The following is a 19672-nucleotide window of genomic DNA, read 5'->3' as shown; positions in this document are numbered from 1 at the left end:
TGCCATTGGCGCTGGGAGTCAAACGCGGGTCCTCTGGAAGAGCAGCCAGTGCTCTTAACCACTGAGCCGTCTCTCCAGCCCCTGAATCTCTCTTTTCTGCGCTGCCAGAGAGGCAGGTTATCTTCTAACAGTGCGTGAGGCTTTTCTGTTCCCTCCCGTGTCCCTTTGTGTCCTTCAACGGTTTCTCCATTGGACTGTTCTAGTTCCCCCTCACATTGGCTCATAGGTGTTTGCTTTTGTTTGAGACAGAATCTTATGTGGTCCAGGGTGACCTTGAATTCACTATGAGGTGGGATCTGACCTTGAACTTCTGATTTTCCTGCCTCCATCTCCACCATAGGATTATAAACATGTCCCTATAATAAAAAATAAAAAGCCCTGATTGGCTTTTTTAAATGTTTTTTTTTCATTTATTGATCTCTTGGTGTTGTGTGTGTGTGTGCGTGTGTGCATGCATGCATGCATATGTGGGTGCGTGCGTGTGTTTGTGTGTGTGTGTCTGTGTAGGGAGGTGCACTGGGAAGGTCATCCTAAGTATCAATCTTCAGATGCCACCCATCTTCTGTTTGAGGCAGGGTCTCTCCTTAGCCTGGAACTGCACCATGCAAGCTAGGCTAGCCAGCCAGTTAGTTTTCTCTCCAGTTCTGGAATTACAGGTGCAGGCCCCTGTTGTGTGGTTATGGGCTCCAAGCTGTAGCACTGCACCCCTGAGAGAAGCTCCAAGGAAATAAATGACTCAGTCTCTGGAAGTCCCTGAAACTCGACAGACTCTCTAAGGCCCTTCCCAAGGTCAGAGAAACAGCAGGTCCTGCGAGGGAGGAGAGCCTGATACATGGAGCTGCCTGCGAGTTGTTCAGAGAGCGCCAAGGATGCAGCTTTTGTGAGCTGGCACCCAGGTTGGCGAGGGTTTTTCGGCAAGACTTGTCTTGTCCTACGTCTTGTCTTGACCCCTCTGCAGTCATTGATCCACCAGGAGACGGAATCAATCATGTCTTCAGTTTCTCACTGGGAATCTACCTGGGGGCAGGTGGTCTTGGAAACAGCCTGCACCATGCCTGATGCTTTTGTGTGTTCAGAAGATACAAACTTGGGTCCTTCATGTGTGAACTCAGCGCTTTACCCCCTCAGCTTCGTTTGGTTTTTCTTGTGTTTTTGTTCTGTTTTGTTTTGAGACAGGATTGTACTAAGTAGCTCAGCCTGGCTGCAAAATCATGATCCTCCTGCCTCGGCCTCCCAAATGCTGGGGTTACAGGGCTGTGCCACTGTGTCTGCCTTGAAATCTCTCTCCTCCTCCACCTCCTCCTCCTCCTGCACCTCCTCTTCTTCTTCCTCCTCCTCTTCCTCCTCCTCCTCATCATCACCATCATCATCATTATTATTGATTAGCTTATTGGAGAGAGTTCACATGGCCCAAACAGACTTCAAATTCACCATGTAGCCTAGGATGATTTTGAATTTGTGATCCTCCAGCCCCCACCTCCCGAGCGCTGCGTGAGAGCTGTGATCTCCATCTGCAGCCCCCACCTCCTGAGTGCTGGGGTGACAGCTGTGACCTCTGTCTCCATCACCCACCTCTTAAGCGCTGGGTGAGAACTGTGACCTCTGTCTCCATCACCCACCTCCCGAGTGCTGGGTGACAGCTGTGACCTCCATCTCTGGCCCCCACCTCCCGAGCGCTGGGAGACAGCTGTGACCTCTGTCTCTGGTCCCCACCTCCCGAGCGCTGGGAGACAGCTGTAACCTCTGTCTCTGGTCCCCACCTCCCGAGCGCTGGGGTGAGAGCTGTGACCTCCATACCTGATCTGCGTGGTGCTGGGGGTCAAACCCGGGGTTCTGCGCACACTAGGCAAACACTCTACAAAACGAAGCTGCATCTCCAGCTGCAGCACAGCTTCTACAAAGGCAAAACTCCCACCCCAGGACAGAGCGCAGGGACAGCGCGTTGGATCAAAGGCTGCAGGATGCAAGGGCGGTTCCAGGTGCCCTTTGCGCACTGTGAGAAAGGAGGATGAATCTGATGTAAGATACAGACTAGGAATCAGGGAAGAGATGCAGCTTGGTCAAGGGGACACAGCCGGGGTCATGACCCTAGCCAGGCTTCAAGCCCAGCTGGCTGGTGACTCCCACCACCTTCCTCCTGCCTCTTTTCTTCCTTCCTTCTCTTATTTCTTTCATTACTTCTCTGTATGTAATTCATGTGTTCATGTGCATGCATGTGTGTAGATGCATGTGTGTTCATGTGAGTGGAGGCCAGGGATCAACCTCAGGGTTGTGTGTGTGTGTGCGTGCGTGCGTGTGTGCACGCTCATGCACACACACACACACACACACACTGTGGCACGTGTGTGACTCTATCCTTCCACCATGAGGCTCCTGGGGATTGGATGCAGGTCATCAGCCTTGCCCGCAGGCACCTGTTTTCACTGAGCCGTTTCACCGCCATCTTGTTTTTAGAGACAGCATCCCTAACTGGCCTCTGACCTGCTGATTCAGCTGGACTGGCTGGCTAGGGAATCCTAAGGATCCTCTTGTCTCGTCTTACCCAGTCCTGGGATTACAAGCAGGCACCACCATGTTCAGCTCGCCCCACCTGCATGGGTTCTGGAGGTTTGAACTCAGATCCTCAAGCTTGCAAAGCAAGCACTTCAGCCACTGAGCCGTCTCCACCGTCCGTCCGGCAGTAGGTGTCTTGTACACAGTACGGCTGATTGGAGATGGCCTCCTGCCTTTAGCGGACTTTCCCAGGGCAGTGCACAGACAGGGTGACAATGGAGGACACAGGCATTTCCCACAGAGGAGCGAGCACCTCGTCACTCTCAGCTCTAGTGCTATTGTCGGTGATGATCCCAGTGCATCTCCCAGCCCCACACCTCGCCCTGTGGGACAGGCGGCTGCAGGGAACCGTGACACAGCCCGCCTCAGAAAGAACACGACAATTCAGTCTGGCTTCAGTTCCCAGAGACTAAAATTAGGCAGGAGAAATTTAGGATATACTTTAGATGTCCAAAGAAAATAGGGGTGAGGGCCAGAAAATGGATCATAAAAGAATTTGGGTGACTCAGCCCCAGCTGCGGAGCAGGCATGAACTCTGCCTAGGAGAAGGAGCAGCGGATACTCTTCTTCCTTCACAGCCAAAGGAGACCGAAGGTCCCCCGGATCAATACATTCCCTCAACAAGGCCTTGGCTCAGTCTCGTGTCCCAGACAGAACAAGAGATGCTGGCTCCAGAAGGTGCTCCTGGTTGAGAGGAAGTGAGCTGAGCTTTTATTTCAAATGGTCCTGTTTCTTCTCCTCTTAAGGTCGCACAGGGGAGCGAGTCTTACATTTTAAATTATTATTGCGTGTGTGCCAGACACAGGTGTGGAGGAGAGAGAGCACGGAGCATCATTTCTCTCCTTCCACTTTTCTCTGCATCCTAGGGATCAACCTCAGTCCACCATGCTGGCACGGCATGTGCCTGTACTTGCTGAACGGTCTCAGCGGCCCGTGGCTGGGGTCTTGAATGAACTGCTGCTCCATTTGAGCTAAGTGTATCTATTTCCAAAGTCCAGCTGACTAAAAGATAGTTTAGGAGAGAAAGGGAGTTTATTTGGTTTATCCTTCCAGGTTATATCCCATTCTAGCATGGAAGTCAAGGCAGGAAATTAAAGCGGGTTTTTTTTTTGTGTGTGTGTGTGTGTGTGTTCACAGTCAAGAGTAGAAAGAAACGAACGCTCCATGCTGCTGTTCAGAGAGCTTTCTTTAGATCTAGGGAATGGTGCTGCCCACAGGGGCTGGGTCTTCCTACATCAATAAACAATCAAGATGATCCCCTACAAACAGGCCAACAAGACAGTTTGGTTTGGACAATCCCTCAAATGAGATTCCTGTCTCAGATGATTCTAGGATTTAGCACATTGACACTTTAACCGACACAGTAGTCAAGTATCTGGGACTTCGAAAAGCAACCCCAGATGGGTGCACACCTATAATCCCAGCGCTCAGGAGGCAGGAGGATCATTCGCATGCTTCAGGTGAGTTTAGGTCAGCCGGGCTACATGAGTCCCTGTGTCCATAAAACCCAAACAAGAGAAACAAAGAAAGACGTGGAGAAGAGGAGCAGAACGTGAGAAACACAGACCCCACAAGAAGTGAGACCCAGCGAGGAGCCGGGCTTTCTCTTCATCCTGGCATCTTTTCTGGAAGACCCAAGATCTAGATTTAGTGAGAGAGCATAGAACCCTCTAGGACCCCAAGAAGCAGATTCTCTGTATGGGGTGTGTTTTAATACACAAGGCAGAAGGTTTTTGCCGAATTTTCAGAGAAATGGAGTACATGACCCCTGAAGTCTGAGACTATGACCTTGTTTATTTAATTGGACCTGTCCTTTTGTAATTTTATTTGTGTGTGAATGTATGTTGGGGCCAGAAGTCAACTCCAGGTGTCTTCCTCAGTCACAGCCACATTACATTTTTTAAAAGATTCATTTAATTTGAGTATATGCACGTGAGCACAGATGCCCACGGAGGCTTCAAAGCCCCTGGACCTGGCGTTCGCTGGTGTTCACAGGTGTCCGGTGGGCTCCTGACATGGTGCTGGGAACCTAACCTGGGTCCTCTACACGCGCAGTGCACACTCCAACAGCCTGGGTCCTCTACACGCGCAGTGCACACTCACTACAGCCTGGGTCCTCTACACACGCAGTGCACACTCTCAACAGCCTGGGTCCTCTTCACGGACAGTGCACACTCAGCTGCTTGGCCCCCTCTCCGATCCCTCTGGTTTATTTTTGAGACAGGATCTCTCACTGAACACAGAGCTCACTTTTGTTAGTTGTACATGGTGGTACATCCCTGTAATATTCAAGGGGCTGAGGCAGGAGGATTGCCACAAGTTTCGGGCAGTCCAAGCCACACACAGAGTACTAGGTCAATCAGAGCTTTGCAGAAAGAAATCTTGAATGGATGAAACATAGAGAGGAAACTCAATGAAACTAAGAGGAAAACAGGGATTCTTGTACACCTCAAAACATCACAACAGAAGTGGAGAGACAAGGTATAGGATGAGAGGACAAATTAGTCACAGCTCAACAACAACAAAGCAGCTCAATTTAAAAGAAAAGAGTGTGTGTGTGTGTGTGTGTGTGTGTGTGTGTGCATATGCGGTGTCTGTCGAGGCCAGAAGAGGGCATTGGGTTCCTTAGAGCTAGAATTAAAGGTGGTTTGAGCCATCTGACATAGTTGCTAGGGTCTGAACTCAGATCCTCTGAAAGAGCAGCAAGCACTGTAAACCACCGAATCATCCCTCCAGGCCCAAAAGCTCAATTTAAAAATGTTAAAAAGACATTTCTGTATAGATTTCTCTTTAACAGACATATCAAAATCCCCAAAATGTGATGCCACTGACTCTTTAAATTGTCCTCTGACCTTTACACACATGCTGTCTCTCTCACACACACAAATCAAATTTAAAATAAAAACAATTTAGGACAAGACACAGGTAGCAATTAAACAATATACTGGGGTTTTTTTCTGTTTTTTTTTTTTTTTTAACCAAACACATCTGAGTCAGTTCAAATGATTAGTTTTGCACTGTGTGACTCTAACCTCAGTAAGTCATTCTAAAAACCAAGTCTCTCCCTTAGATGAATGATGTTTCAAATGCTTGGAGTTGAGATTTGAGAATGTTTGCCTACACTTTATCAGTTGAGCTTGAAAACCCGAAATGTTCCTTACCCAGGCTGGACCGCTCTTTTTTTTAGGTTCTTCAACCAACACCTTTACCCCACAATCCCTGAGCAATACAACCAGCTTTTTCCTTTAACTAGGCAGGAAAAGAGAGCCATCCAAACTGAATGTCTTAGGCGTTGTTTTGCATGTGTGAGTTCTGCATCAGAGGCAACAGAGAAAGAGCACCTTCCAGAAGAACCAGGGCTTGATGGGACGCAACAGTATTTCCAGTTTAAATGATACTGTTTCCGGCTTTCAATACGGCTGTTTCTGGTTTAAAATCAGGCTACTTCTGGGTTCAAGGCATCCATTTTTGTTCAAAAATAGCGCCCTTCCTCATGTGAGGTTTTATCACTCGGCTCCAGGCTTACACTCCCTGTCAAAGGGACACTCAACAAGCTTCCTAGAGAATTTCACCAGGGCCGCTCCAGGAGGGCAGCTTGTCTTTGGAGCCAATTGACAAAATCTTCATCCCCCAAGGCAGACATTAGCGTGATGAGGCTGTCTGGAGAGGTTAGGGACTCTCCCCTTACCCTGCTGAAGCCAATGGCAGAGCTGGAACTGAGTCCAGGCTTAGCTTCATCTGTCAATGCGACGGCACCTGGCAAGGCAATCTCAGTTGAGGACTTGCCGCAGATCGGACCGTGTGCATGCGTCTGTGGGTGATCGCCTTGATTGCTGATTGACATAAGGGCCCAGCTCACTGTGGGCAGCTCCATCCCTAGGCAAGTGGTCCTGGACTATATAAGGACGGTAACCACTTGCCTAGGGATGGAGCTGCCCACAGTGAGCTGGGCCCTTATGTCAATCAACAATCAAGGCGATCACCCACAGACGGCTTCACCACGCTAATAATATCTAAGAGTGAGCCTGGGAGCGAGCCAGCAAGCAGTGATCCTCTATGGTTTCAGCTTCTAGCTGCTGCCTGAATATCTGCCTTGTCTTCCTTCAATGATGGATCGTGACCCTCTTGGTCAGAGTGTGTCAATGCAACAAATGAAAGCAGAGCACCGAACTCTGTGTGTACAATCCCACAGTCCTCTAGGGACAGTCTTGCTACAACAGCAAAAACGACAGGCATGTCCCTTCCTACCGTGCCTGCCTTACTCTCCTTTCCTTCCCTTCGACTCCAAGCTCTGCCTGCCCATTTGTTTCCCTTTCATCTCCACCCTTAGGTCTTGAAGCAGGGACCAGGAACCCTAAGAGACCAGCATGCTTCCCTGCGTCTCCCCCGGAAGGTGTCCAGAGCATGGGCTAACCCAACCTTTGCAATCAGTCATACTAGGCAGGAACCCAGATTTTAGAACCCATTACCTGGCTGAGGAACCCCAAGCAACTTAACCTCACCCCCAAAGTGTCCTGAGATGTGAAAAATAGGCCTACATATGAAGTTGTTATTGATGCTTTTTGTTTTAGAGGGTTTTGTTGTTGGTGGTTTTTTTTTTTTTTTTCTGAGACAAACTCTCACTAATTCAGTTAGAGAAGTCACCAATGTTCTTTGTGGTGGTTAGTTCATGTCAGGCCTTTGTGTGTATATGTGTGCATTGTGCATACAAGCATATGTGCACATGCACATTGCGTGTGTGTGTGTGTGTGCATGCTCGCACACACATATGGAGGCCAGAAATCTTTCCTCAGGAGCTATCTACTTTGTGTTTTGAGATCAGGTTTCTCTCACACTGGGTCCTAGGGCTGGACAAGTAGCTATGCTTGCTGGCCCGTAAGCTCCAGGAATCCGTCTGTCTGCCCGACTCACAGTGGGTTCACAAACACACACAACCATAACTATCATTTTAAAGTATGGGCTCTGAAGATCAAACTCAGGTCCTTATGCTTGCGTAGCGAGCACAGGCAGCTATTTCCTGCCCCCGGGAGCTGTATCATTCAACCTGCCTTCTGAGATCAGAGGGAATTCAGAGCCAACCAAGGCTTCATCCCTGCAGACATCAGGCTCACAGAGACATCAAAAGGCAATAAAGCTGGGCATGATGGCACATGCTTGTCATGCCAGCATTTGGGAGGCTGAGGCAGGGGGATCCTGAGTTCAAGGTTAGCCCCAATTACATAGTGATACCCTGTCTCAAAAAAAAAAATCATCCCCACAAACAAAAGGGCATATAAGGGCCAAGAGCAGCTGTCGTGGGATCTTTGCTTAGGAGGCGTCCAGAGACTGGGAGCAGCGTGGAGGCAGCTTGGAGGGGTGCTGGGGCTCAAGTGACGAAAAACTTTCTGAGTCTTGAGCTAGAAGGAAAAGTCAGTCATAAGAGGCAAGGTGTGGTGGGGTAGACAGCTCCCAACAGGAAGAACGTGGGAAAGAAGGCGGATGGGAGCTGAAATGGGGCAAAACTATTAGAGCATTTGTAATGGTCAGGCCCTACCTATCACGTCGTCTATCCACTATCTATCTATCTATCTATCTATCTATCTATCTATCTATCTATCATCTATCCATCCATCCATCCATCTATCTATCCATCCATCTGTTATCTATCTATCCATCTATTATCTATCTATTATCTATGATCTATCTATCTATCTATCTATCTATCCATCTATGATCTATCTATCTATCTATCTATCTGTCTATCTATCTATTATCTATCATCTATCTATCAATCATCTATCTATCTATCATCTATCTATCTATCATCTATCTATCATCTATCTATCCGTCTATCATCTATCTATCTATCTATCTATCCATCTATCATCTATCTATCATCTATCCATCTATTATCTATCTATCTATCTATTATCTATATATCATTTATCTATTTATTATCTATCTATCATCTCTCTATCTATCACCTATCTATATCATCTATCTATCTATCTATCTATCATCTATCAATCACCTATCTATCTATATCTATATCTATCATCTCTCTCTATCTATCTAGCAATCAATCATCTGTCATCTATCTACCATCTGCCTATCATCTATTTTCAATATATAGATCTATCTTCTTATTATCTACCTATGTATCTATCTACTATGTATACATCTTCTGTTTCTCCACATATTACATCAATACAAAAATCTATACTTAATAATAATTACCATGTGAATTGTGCTAATATTAATAAATATAATAGTATATTCATATATTAGCATATTTAAAACACACACACAAATATATATACATCACAATGCAGTGAATGGAACCCAGGGCTGGCCAAGCACCTACTAGTTAAGTGAGCTTCCACTGAGCTATATATACCCCAGACTCTTGAGGCCTATTTTAAATACTTCACAAATATTCACTCAGAGGAACTTCACCACGGCCCTATAAGGAGGTATTACCAGTATTCCCATTTTATAGCAGAGGAAATTGATTGCTCACAAGGAATGCAGCATGGTGGGACCGAGGTTTGTTTGTTTCGCTCTTGTTTTAGACAGTGTCTTACAGTTAGTACAAACTGCCCTCGAGCCCCCACGTGCTCACGGATCACTTTGATCTTTGATCTTTCTGCCATTGGGGTGTGAGATTTTTGGGTGTGCACCATCAGATCCAGGTTATGCAGTGCTGGGCAGAACCCAGGTTCTCCTGAATGACAGGCAAGTTCTCTATCAGCTGGATCGCAGCCCCATCTCTGACGCTAGGGTTCTGTCTCTAAAGTATTGCACGTGCTTATCTGCCATGTGCTTACGCCTGTGGCGAACCAGCAACAACTCCGGGTCATTGGAAGAGAAGAGGTGAGTGGGTCCCAGGCACCGACTCCGTAGGACTGGGCCTGCACAGTCCCCTCCAGGTATCATGGATTTCTGTGGTCATTACTACAGCTCTCCAGCAGATGGCAGCCTTGCACCTCTGGGGGGGAGCTGTCTTTTCTTGCGTTGCACAAAGACATCTGTGTCCTAACGTAGTTGCTGTTTGGCTTGTAGCCAAACGAGTGGATCTCCACTGCAGGGACTCCAGTGGAAGAGTGGGATGGCTGGCTTTCCATTTTAGACAGTTCACTCTTGATGGGAGGACGCTGTTATGGCTGGGAGACTTAGCCCCACCGACAGCAGAACAATAGGCTAGCAACTGAGAAGGAACCAGGGCTTTGAGATTTCAGATTCGGTAGCCAATGGGTTAGATTGGGTGGTGCGGGTCACCAAGCAAGATTTAGAAATGGTTTTAGGGAACAGGGTGGAGTAACTTGTTTGTTTTGTTTTTATGGGACAGGGTCTCAAGTAGCCCAGGCTGGCCTTGAACTCACTGTGTGTCTGAGGAGGACCTTGAACTCCTGATCCTCTGGGATTGTACGCCTGTGCCAACATGCCTAGTTTTACGTGGTGCTAAGGATGAAACCCAGAATGTGCTAGGGAGTAGCTTCTCAAATGTGGGGGATGAAGGGACTATGGAACACCCAAGAAGGATGCTCAGAGGAGGTCAGGATGCAGAGATCTGAATCTTTGCTCATGGTGGTTGCTAGCTGTCTGAAACTTCTCAGAAGTCTGCTGCAAGTTCTGCAGCCCAAATCCAGACTCAGACAGAATGCCTTCCCATCCTGCTACAGTGGGACTCCAGATTGCTGTCCATTTTCTGGCCTAAAACCTTATTTTGCATATGCACACACATATGTGTTCACCTTGCTTTTGGAAACAGGGTCTCATACTGCACTGGAACTAAGTGGATTATGCTTTCTGGCCAGTCTGCCTGTCTCTGCCTCCCCAGTGCTGGACTTATAAGCACACACGGCCATTCCTGACTGTGTGTGGGGGGAGGGGTTAGAGGGGAGCACCTACTACGTGGGTGTGGTGTATGTGCACACGTGCATGCACGCGGAGACCCAAGGACAGTGTTGTGGGTCTTCCTTTATTACTCCTTTCTGTATTTTTTGAGTCAGAGTCCATCCCTGAACCCTGACACTTGTGTTGTTTTTACAGCCAGGCGAGCGTCCTGCAAGCCCCAGCGATCCTCCGCGATGCTCGAGTTAAAGGCGTGCACAGGACCATGCCTGACCTGTTATGTGGGATTCTAACCCAGGTCCTCATGGTTGTGAGCAAGCGCTATTGCCCACTGAGCCGTCTCCCCAGCCCCCTGGCTCAGGGTCCTTTAATACAGTCTCTCCATGGAGCCCTAGTGTCTTGTGACTGAAAAGGGGCTTGCACTTCCAGAAGTAAACTGAGTCCCCACCACCATCCTCACCAGCCCCTGTCTCCCCAGGAACTCCTTCTGCAGTATGGGGCACAGACTGGGACAGCAGAGGAAAGGGATCCAGTGTTGCTTGGACAGAGACCCCAGGCTGACATTGAAAACCCCAGCTGATAGACCAACCACGGTCTGGGGGAGCCGCTCTCTCAACCACTTCACGCTGGAGCCACTGTCCCAAGAGACAGGCAAGAGTGACTTGGTTTCTGCTTAGAGTCTCCCACCAACTCTTTGATTAGCAGCCAAGACGCGTTTCTTTCCAGGTCTGAGCGAAAATAAAATAAAGCATGCTAGAGAGTGCCTCCCTCTCCTCGGATTCATTTTAATGTGGTTTTCAGCGCCGGCTTACTGTGAATAGGCCTGTGTGCGTGAGCACATGTGCTCGCAATATGCCTGCGACCGAGGCCAGGGGCCCGCGAGCAGCAGGAGGAATCGGCAGGAAGGAAGTTAGAGGCAGGGCTTGGAGGATCAGGACACTGAGGGCCGAGGTATCTGTCCGAAAGGCTGATAGGATGGGAGAAGGATGGACAGATGGACGATTCAAGAGCCATGGCCTCCAGGGTAAGAAACAGCTCACGAGTGTGGTTTCTGTTCACTTGTGAAGTCTGGGCACAGGAGTGCGCCTCTGTACTCCCGTCCCCTAGGTGAGAAGGGAGGCAGAGACAAAGGGACCCCTGGTCTAAGCCTGGCAGCTTAGACTCTGTTTTAGACAAGAAGGAAGGTGAGGAAGTTATCATCTGACTTTCACGTGTGCTTTGTTGCCCGTGTCTGCGCATGCACACGCGTACACACACACAAACACACATACTCACACATACACAAGCACTCACAAACTTCTTAGAGCCATGAGAATCAGCAAGGCAGGCAGGATGCTCCCCTGCAGAGGTGGCTTAGGGTCTGGCATGTCAGAACACTGGGTCATCTCAGGCAAGTTCCTGTCCATCCCTTAGTTGTTTGGCCTCAATTTCTCCACCCTTAAGAGTTACCTGTTGGCTTTGGAAACCAGTATGGCAATTTCTCAGAAAATTAGGAAACAACCTACCTCAAGACCCAGAAATATCACTTTGGGGTGTATACCCAAAGGATGCTCAATCATACCACAAGGACATGTGCTCAACTATGTTCATAGCAGCATTGTATGTCATAGCCAGAACCTGGAAACAACCTACATGCCCCCCCCCACCAAAGAATGGATAAGGAAAATGTGGTACATTTACACAGTGGAGTACTACACGGCAGAAAAAATGATAATATCTGAAATTTGCAGGCAAATGGACTAAGTTAGAAAACATCATATTGAGTGACCCCGGAAAGACAATTATCACATGTATTCACTCATAAGTGAATTTTAGACATAAAGCAAAGGAAAACCACCCTACAATTCACAATCCCAGAGAATCTAGACAACAAAGAGGACCCTAAGAGAGACATACATGGATCTAATCTACATGGGAAGTAGAAAAAGACAAGATCTCCTGAGTAAATTGGGAGCTTGGGGATCATGGGAGAGGAGGGGAGGGGAGAGGAAAGGAGGGGAGCAGAGAAAAGTATATAACTCAATAAAAACAATAATAAATAAGTAGACTACATCTCAAATAAATAGATAGATAAATTAATTAATAAACTTAAAAGAGTTACTTGTTGGTGAGATGGCTCAGTCGGCAAATGCGCTTGTTTCCCAGCCTGTCAGCCCGAGTTTGATCCCAGGACCCTCGTGGAGGAAGGAGAGAACCAACACCCACAAGCTGTCCTCTGACCTCCACACATGTGCTGTGGCATTTGAGCCCCCAACACACACAAGTACACTAAATAAATAAGTGGATAATTTAAAACTTTAAAGAGGTATTTGGCTTAGTTTTTAAATTTTTCTTTTTTTCTCTCTTATTTTTTTAAGTTAATTTTTTATGTGTATGAATGTTTTGCCTGCATGAATATATGCATGCCACATGCATGCAGCGCCCAAGGAGACCAGAAGAGGGCATCAGATTCCCCGGAATTGGAGCTACAGAGGGTTATGCGCCACCATGTAGCTGCTGGGAACAGAACCTGGGTCCTCTGGAAGAGCAGCCAGTACTCTTAACTGCTGAACCATATCTCCAGTCCCTTCTTTTGTGCATATGTGCATGTGGGTTTGTGCACACGTGTGTGTGTGTGTGTATCTCAGGAACACTATCCTCTTCTTTTGAAAACAGCTCTTTTATTCGCCGGGAACTCACCACTTAGATTATGTGGTCGGCCAGTGAACCCAGGGTTCCAACCGTCTCTGCCTCCTTGGCCTGTGTACGACCATGCTCAGCTTCTTACTTGGTGCTGGGATTGAACTCTGCCCTTGTGTTTGCAAAGCAAACATTTTATTGACTGAACCATTCCCCCAGCCCCTGTTCCTCCCAGTTTCTCACAGTCTCTGCCTTCCCTAGGTGGGGGGGATGAGGGTAATTTCAATGCTATTCTGTAGCACTGTAGGGTGCCTTAGATATCACCAACACCCTCCCCGTGTGTTCATTAGCTCTTTGTCAGTTTCTCCCTCCCACTAGCTTGGTGTCTCTGGAACCTGAAGTTCTTGCCTCTCTGGGCCCTAGCCAAAGCTTCTTTTAGGCCCATGGCAAACAGTAGGTTCCTCTGGAGAAGATGGTGGAACATGCTTCTGGGTCATTACTCGTGTGTGTGTGTGTGTGTGTGTGTGTGTGTGTGTGTGTATGGGTGGGTTTGTGGATGGGTGAGTGGATGAAAGGATGGGTAGATGGGTGTGTGGGTGGATGGGTAGATGGGTGGATGGGTAGATGGGTGGGCAGGAGAGTGGGTGGGTGGGTGGATGGATGGGATGGGTGGGCAGGAGAGTGGGTGGGTGGATGGGTAGATGAGTGTGTGGGTGGATGGGTAGATGGGTGTGTGGGTGGATGGGTAGGCAGGAGAGTGGGTGGGTGGATGGATTCTGTTGTATGGGATTGAACCTAGGACCTCAGGCATGCCAGGCAAGTACTCTGCCACTGAGTCTGTCCTGTTGGTGCAAGCTTGGGTTAAGAATGTACTTAAGGCCCAACCGGTAGAACTTAGTGGGATTCTGTCTCAAAATAAAGTTTTTCTTAAGAAAGCTGAGATAGTTTGGCTCAGTGGTGGAACGCTTGCCTAGAATCCCCAGCTGGCGTGTGGTTCAGTGATATAGTGCTTTGCCCAGCGTGCATGAGACCCTAGGTTCAATCCCCACCACCACAAAAGAAATAACTAAAGAATCAATCCCAGCTCGGGCCTTCACAGGCACTGAGTGGGTCATTGAATTCCTCTGAGCTCAGTGGCCTCATGTTTGAAACGAATAAGTAAAAACATCATAAAAATCCTCCCTGCCTGCTGGGCCTCCTGAGGCTCTGCAGAAGGATGGAGGAGATGACAGGAGGGTGTGTTTTATGCATCCCAGACCCCCATCATCATGCCTCTCAGCTACAGCTTCAACAGATTCCCCACATATGGGAACGCCGGCAACTCAGGCTCGGGGAAGGGCAAGGTGCGAATCTCAACCCAGAAACTCCTCAGGTGAGAGAGATGGCTCAGAGGCTAAAGGTGCTTGCTGCCAAGGCTGATGAGCTGAGTTTGGTCCCCAGGGACCCACGTGATGGAAGGGAAACAAAACCAAACCCGTGATTCCCAGAAGTTGCCCTCTGACCCCCACACTTGTGCCACGGCACACGCACCAAACTCCACCCCAACCCAAAGTAAATAAAAATGTAATAGAGAGGGCCTTTGTCCCGAGTCCCAAAGAGACAGGGGTGGGCTGTGGCGGAGAAGGTGGCTGCCTTACGTAGGGCCGCAAACCCTCAGTGACCCAGGCCTCTGTGCTCTGGAGGAGGCCTGCAGAGTAAAGGCCTGTCGGGCGGAAAGCCGCCTGAACCGCAGCTCTCCAGCTGCAGAAAGGCAGGTCAGACCATCTGTATGATCCATGTCTGAGAACCCTTCCAAATGCCCATATCATAACACGACTGTTGATGGGCCCCTGTTGTAGACCCGTTGTGCCCATAAGGTTTCTACCATGCTATGGGGCTGTGTTTGGTATAGTTAAGGCAACGGTCTCTCCAAGGAGAAAGATGGATGCTACCCTCCCACGGCCTTTGCCAGGGGCCACCTCTCTCTTCTCCAACCTGCCCCGGTGGTTTCTCACAGCGAGAGGCCCAGAGTCAGCCTAGAGGTACCATACTGACACCTTGACTGCCCTCCCCCCACCCCCCCAACCCCCCACCCCCGCCCCGTGTGGTCCAGACCAGTGGCACGTGCTGGAAGCTGGCTAGAAATGCAGATGTGGGATGGGGTGGGGTGAGGGTGGTGCAGCCTTTAGTCCCAACCCTTGGCCCTCAGGAGGTGGGAACCAGATCACAAATCTCAAACGCCAACCTCAGGTAAGGTAAGGTTTAGCCAATAAAGCCCTCACAATGCATGTTTGCATGACTCGAGTCTGATCGCCAAGTAAAAGGGCCACTGATTCTGCAGTCACGTGAGCTCTAACTCCTGCATGTCCATGTGTCCCCTGTCACACACATGTGATTATAATAAAGTTTTAAAAACTTTAAAAAAAACAAACATGTTGGAGCTGGGCACAGCGGTACCTGTCTGTAATCTGGTTGCTGGGGAGGAGGGGATGGGAGGTTCAAGGCCGGTCTCAGCTCATAACAAGTCTAAGGCCAATCTGGGCCGTGCGCAAACCTGTTTCATAACAAAACAAGCAAAAACCCGTAACAACAAAACCAAACAAACTAAGAGAGACTGGAAGAATTTGCTTTGCAAGTATGTGGACCTGAGTTCACTCCCTAGAATACAACAAATAAACAACAACAACAAAAAAATCACGGGGTGTGGGAGTGTATGCCTGTGATGCTCGGGAGGGGAGACTGGGTCCCTGGGGCCCACAGGCCAGCCTGCCTGCCCACTTGGTGAGCTCCAGGTCACTGAGAGATCCTGTCTCAAAAACAGCATAGACTGGGATCTAAGGGACAACAACAGCTGAGGTTGTCCTCTGGCCTACACACACACATACACACACACTCACATATACACACACGCATACACACACAAGTGCACACACACTTATGCACTCCCGCATGCACACACCCACTCACATACACACACGCACACTCACATACACACACACTCACAGACTCACTCACATACACACACTCACGCACACACCCACTCACATACACACACACACACACACCAACAATGGCAAATGCAGGCTCCTAGGCCTTGCCCCCGCCCTACCCACTCTGAATTTTGTCAGTGGCTCTCTTAGGTGATTGCTGTGTAAGGACAGTTTGAAAGGCACTGTCTCATGTGTCATTTTCCAGCCAAGAGATGCCAAACCGGGAGCGTGGAAGAGACACTCTCCTGTTTCAGGGACAAATGGGGTGTGGACTCCCCAGAGACCTGACAATAACATTCCACCTTGTTTGAGATGAGCTCCCTGCTTTACAGATGGGGAAACTGAGACTCAGAAACTCAGGAAGGTGATGACTGACACTGGGTTGTCCTCTGACATCTACAAGTGTCCTGAGGCATGCACACACATCTGTATTCACACACACACGTCCCAAGTTGTTTGTCCCCATTCCATCTGGGGCTCTGATTCTAGAGGTTCTGCTACTACCTTTTCTTTGCTCGACTCTAAACAGGATCTCTCTCTCTCTCTCTCTCTCTCTCTCTCTCTCTCTCTCTCTCTCTCTCGTTTCTGTCTGTCTATTTCTATCTCTCTCTGTGTCTGTCTGAGTCTCTATGTCTCTTTCTGTCTTATTCCTGTGTGTTTGTCTCTCTGTGAGTATGCACACGTGAGTGCAGTACTCCTTACGACCAGAAGAGGGCATCAGCCAGACCCCCCCCCAGCTGGAATTACATGTGGCTATAAGCTTCACAGTGTGGGTTCTGGGAACAGAACTCTGGTCCTTTGCAAGAACAGTAAGCACTCTTAGGCATTGAGCCACCTCTCCAAGCCCCTAAAAATAATATAAAGTGGGGTTTTGTTTGTTTGTTCAGTGCTGGGGATTGAATCCAGGGACTTGGAGCCAGGGCCTCACACGGTGCATGTTTGGTGTCCTAGCTAGCTTCAGCTGTCAACTTGACACAGCTCAGCCTCATCTGAGGGAGTCCAGTTGTGCAATTGCCCAGATCACACTGACCTGTGGTCATACCTATGAGGAACTGTCATGATGGTTGATTGATGTCCAAGCCAATATGAGCGGTGTCATCCCTAGGTCATACCTATGAGGAACTATCTTGATGGTTGATTGATGTCCAAGCCACTGTGAGTGGTGTCATCTTTAGGGAGAGGGTCTGGGTTGTTTGAGAAAAGATCTCTGTGGTTTCTGCTCTAGATTCCTGCCTTGATTTCCTTCTGCCCCAGCTTCCCTCGGTGCTGCCCCATGACCTGTGGGAGTGTAAGCTGAAGTAAACCCTTTCCTTCCTTAAGCGGTGCTTGGTCATAGTGTTTACTCCTGCAATAGAGTGCCCGAATAGTAGGCAAGTACACTGCCCACATCCTCCATCTGAACAGGACCTTAACGTCAAGATTAAAGGGGAGGAAAGCTACAGATGGACCATGTGGGGTGACCACTGTCCTGCATCTACCCAGGGAGCTCCCTCACCCAGCAGCCTCTTCCTCTCAGCCTTCCTTGCTCAGCCCGTCCTCCTGGAGAAAGGTGCCCCCAATCTGGAAAGCATTGAGAGCGAATGGCTCCATCTCAGGCGCAATCATTACAAACCCCCTGGAGAATGTGTCTCCAAAATGAAATCCCCTGTCAAAACTTTTGTGAATGCTCCCTCCGTCTTTGTACTGGGATTGGCCTACGTTCACATTCTGCCAGTGAGCACTTGATGGGGACCAGATTCTCAGGGTGCGGCGCAGAGGGTAGCCAACCCCCAAGCCTCCTTCCTCCCTCTGCAAACCCTTGTGAAGCCTGTCTTCAACCTGGTCTCCAAAGGACAGCCTCTTCTGTGGTGGGGACTTGTCTCAAGCAGTAACATCATGTTCAGAGTTCAGAACGCATGGCTACTTGCTTGAGATAATTTCTCAAAAAAAAAAAAAAAAAAGAATCTCTCTGTGTGTATTGTGTTCTTGTGCGTGAGTGTGTGCTGTACCACACACGGAGACGCCAGAGGACAACCTCAGGTATTGGTTTTCTTTTTTTTTTTTTTAATATTTGTTTATTTATTATGTATACAATATTCTGTCTGTGTGTATGTCTGCAGGCCAGAAGAGGGCACCAGACCTCATTACAGGTGGTTGTGAGCCACCATGTGGTTGCCAGGAATTGAACTCAGGACCTTTGGAAGAGCAGGCAATGCTCTTAACCACTGAGCCATCTCTCCAGCCCCCCAGGTATTGGTTTTCACCTTCCACCTTGGTGGGAGACAGAATCCTGGGTTGTCCGCCACTGTTTCGCCAGGGAAGCTGGCCTGTGAGCTCCCAGGGGTCTCCTTTCGCTGCTCTCACCCCACCCCGAGAACACTGAGATTGTGGGCCGTGACTTTACGTGGGTTCCGGGATTGGGACTCAGATTCTCATGTCCACACAGGAAGCTTTCCGCCCACGTAGCCATCTTCCTAGTCTTCAGATGTTAGCCTTCCTGAAGGTGACTAAGGACAGAGAAAGTGACACTGGGTGTGATCCAGGGTGTGTACTGTGGCCAGGGTTCTGTGATGACATCACACAGAGGCCTGGGCTACTCAGCAAGTCTTAGGGAGTGCCAGACGGTCATGAGAATCTGGGTGGTCCCAGGCCTGGGAGCGGGGCTAGAATCATCTGTTAGAGTCCACGCTCAGATGCACTCTGCCTTAAGTCTCTAGGAGCGTGTGACATCACAGTCCACACCCCTACCTAGGAAAAACCCACTTTGCAGTTGGGAAGACTGAGGCATGTGGGTTCAGGCTGAAGATGAGTTCTATGGGGTTCCCTGGTCTGCTGGGCACGCCCAGGTCTCTGTTCTTAATCTCCCTGACATAATTTGGATGGTCCACAGGGGTGGGGGAGGAGCTGCTGTGTAGCCATATTCTCTGGATTGAAACATGTCCCCGTGGAAGGAGACTCATCAAGGCTTAGGATGTAAGAACTGGAGAGATGGCTCGTGGTTAAAAGCACTGGCTGCTTTTCCAGAGGACCCAAGTTCAAATCCCAGCACCCATATGGTGGCTCACAATCACCTATAACTCCGGTTACAGGGGATCTAACACCTTATTCTGGCCTTTGTAGGTACCTGGCAAGCATGTGGTGGACAGAAACCCGTGCAGACAACACACCTCAGATAGATAAAATCAAATAAAAATGTTTTAAAAGACTTGGGAAGAAAATACAACTCACAGGCACAAACAGAACTGGTGAGTTCAGGAAGTTCTGAAGCCTACAGGAGCCCTCTCTTTGGGAGATGATGGTCACACTCCCCAATAAGTCACCCGGACCTCTAAAGTTGCTTTGGCTTTGCATTTTGGGGTCAACTACAAGACAAACTAAAAGGCTTGAGGGAATTCCCAGAGTAGACCCCACTACGCACACCATCACCAGTGCACCCCACCTTCTTGGATGGAAAGGGAGCAGTGACCACCATTCACCCCCGAGTCCCTTTCCTGTCCTGACATCATAGACGTGCTCCAGGCCTCTGCTACACCCTAAGCTCTGCTCTCCCCACTGTGGTTGGGGTGCCCAACAGGTGTCTACTGCAGCCAGCCTGCACTGGAGGGGGCACTGTGAGCCCCATTTCTCCTGAGCATCCATGGTACCAGCCGATGTTGCCTACTACTGACCCTGCGGCCCTGGGCCACAAGTCCGTTCACTCGAGTCTTTTCCCAGCGGAA

General features: G+C 49.0%; 1 protein-coding gene across 4 annotated transcripts in view; it reads right to left on the bottom strand.

Annotated features, from left to right (window-relative positions):
• The window catches only part of Col26a1 (collagen type XXVI alpha 1 chain), a 144238-nt gene that overhangs the window by 34121 nt on the left and 90445 nt on the right, over positions 1-19672 (bottom strand). The window lies entirely within an intron of this gene.

Source organism: Chionomys nivalis, chromosome 3, assembly GCF_950005125.1.
Source record: "Chionomys nivalis chromosome 3, mChiNiv1.1, whole genome shotgun sequence".
Classification (NCBI taxonomy): Eukaryota; Metazoa; Chordata; class Mammalia; order Rodentia; family Cricetidae; genus Chionomys; species Chionomys nivalis.
Note: the sequence above shows the minus strand (reverse complement) of the source record. Positions and strands in the feature narration are given on the sequence as shown.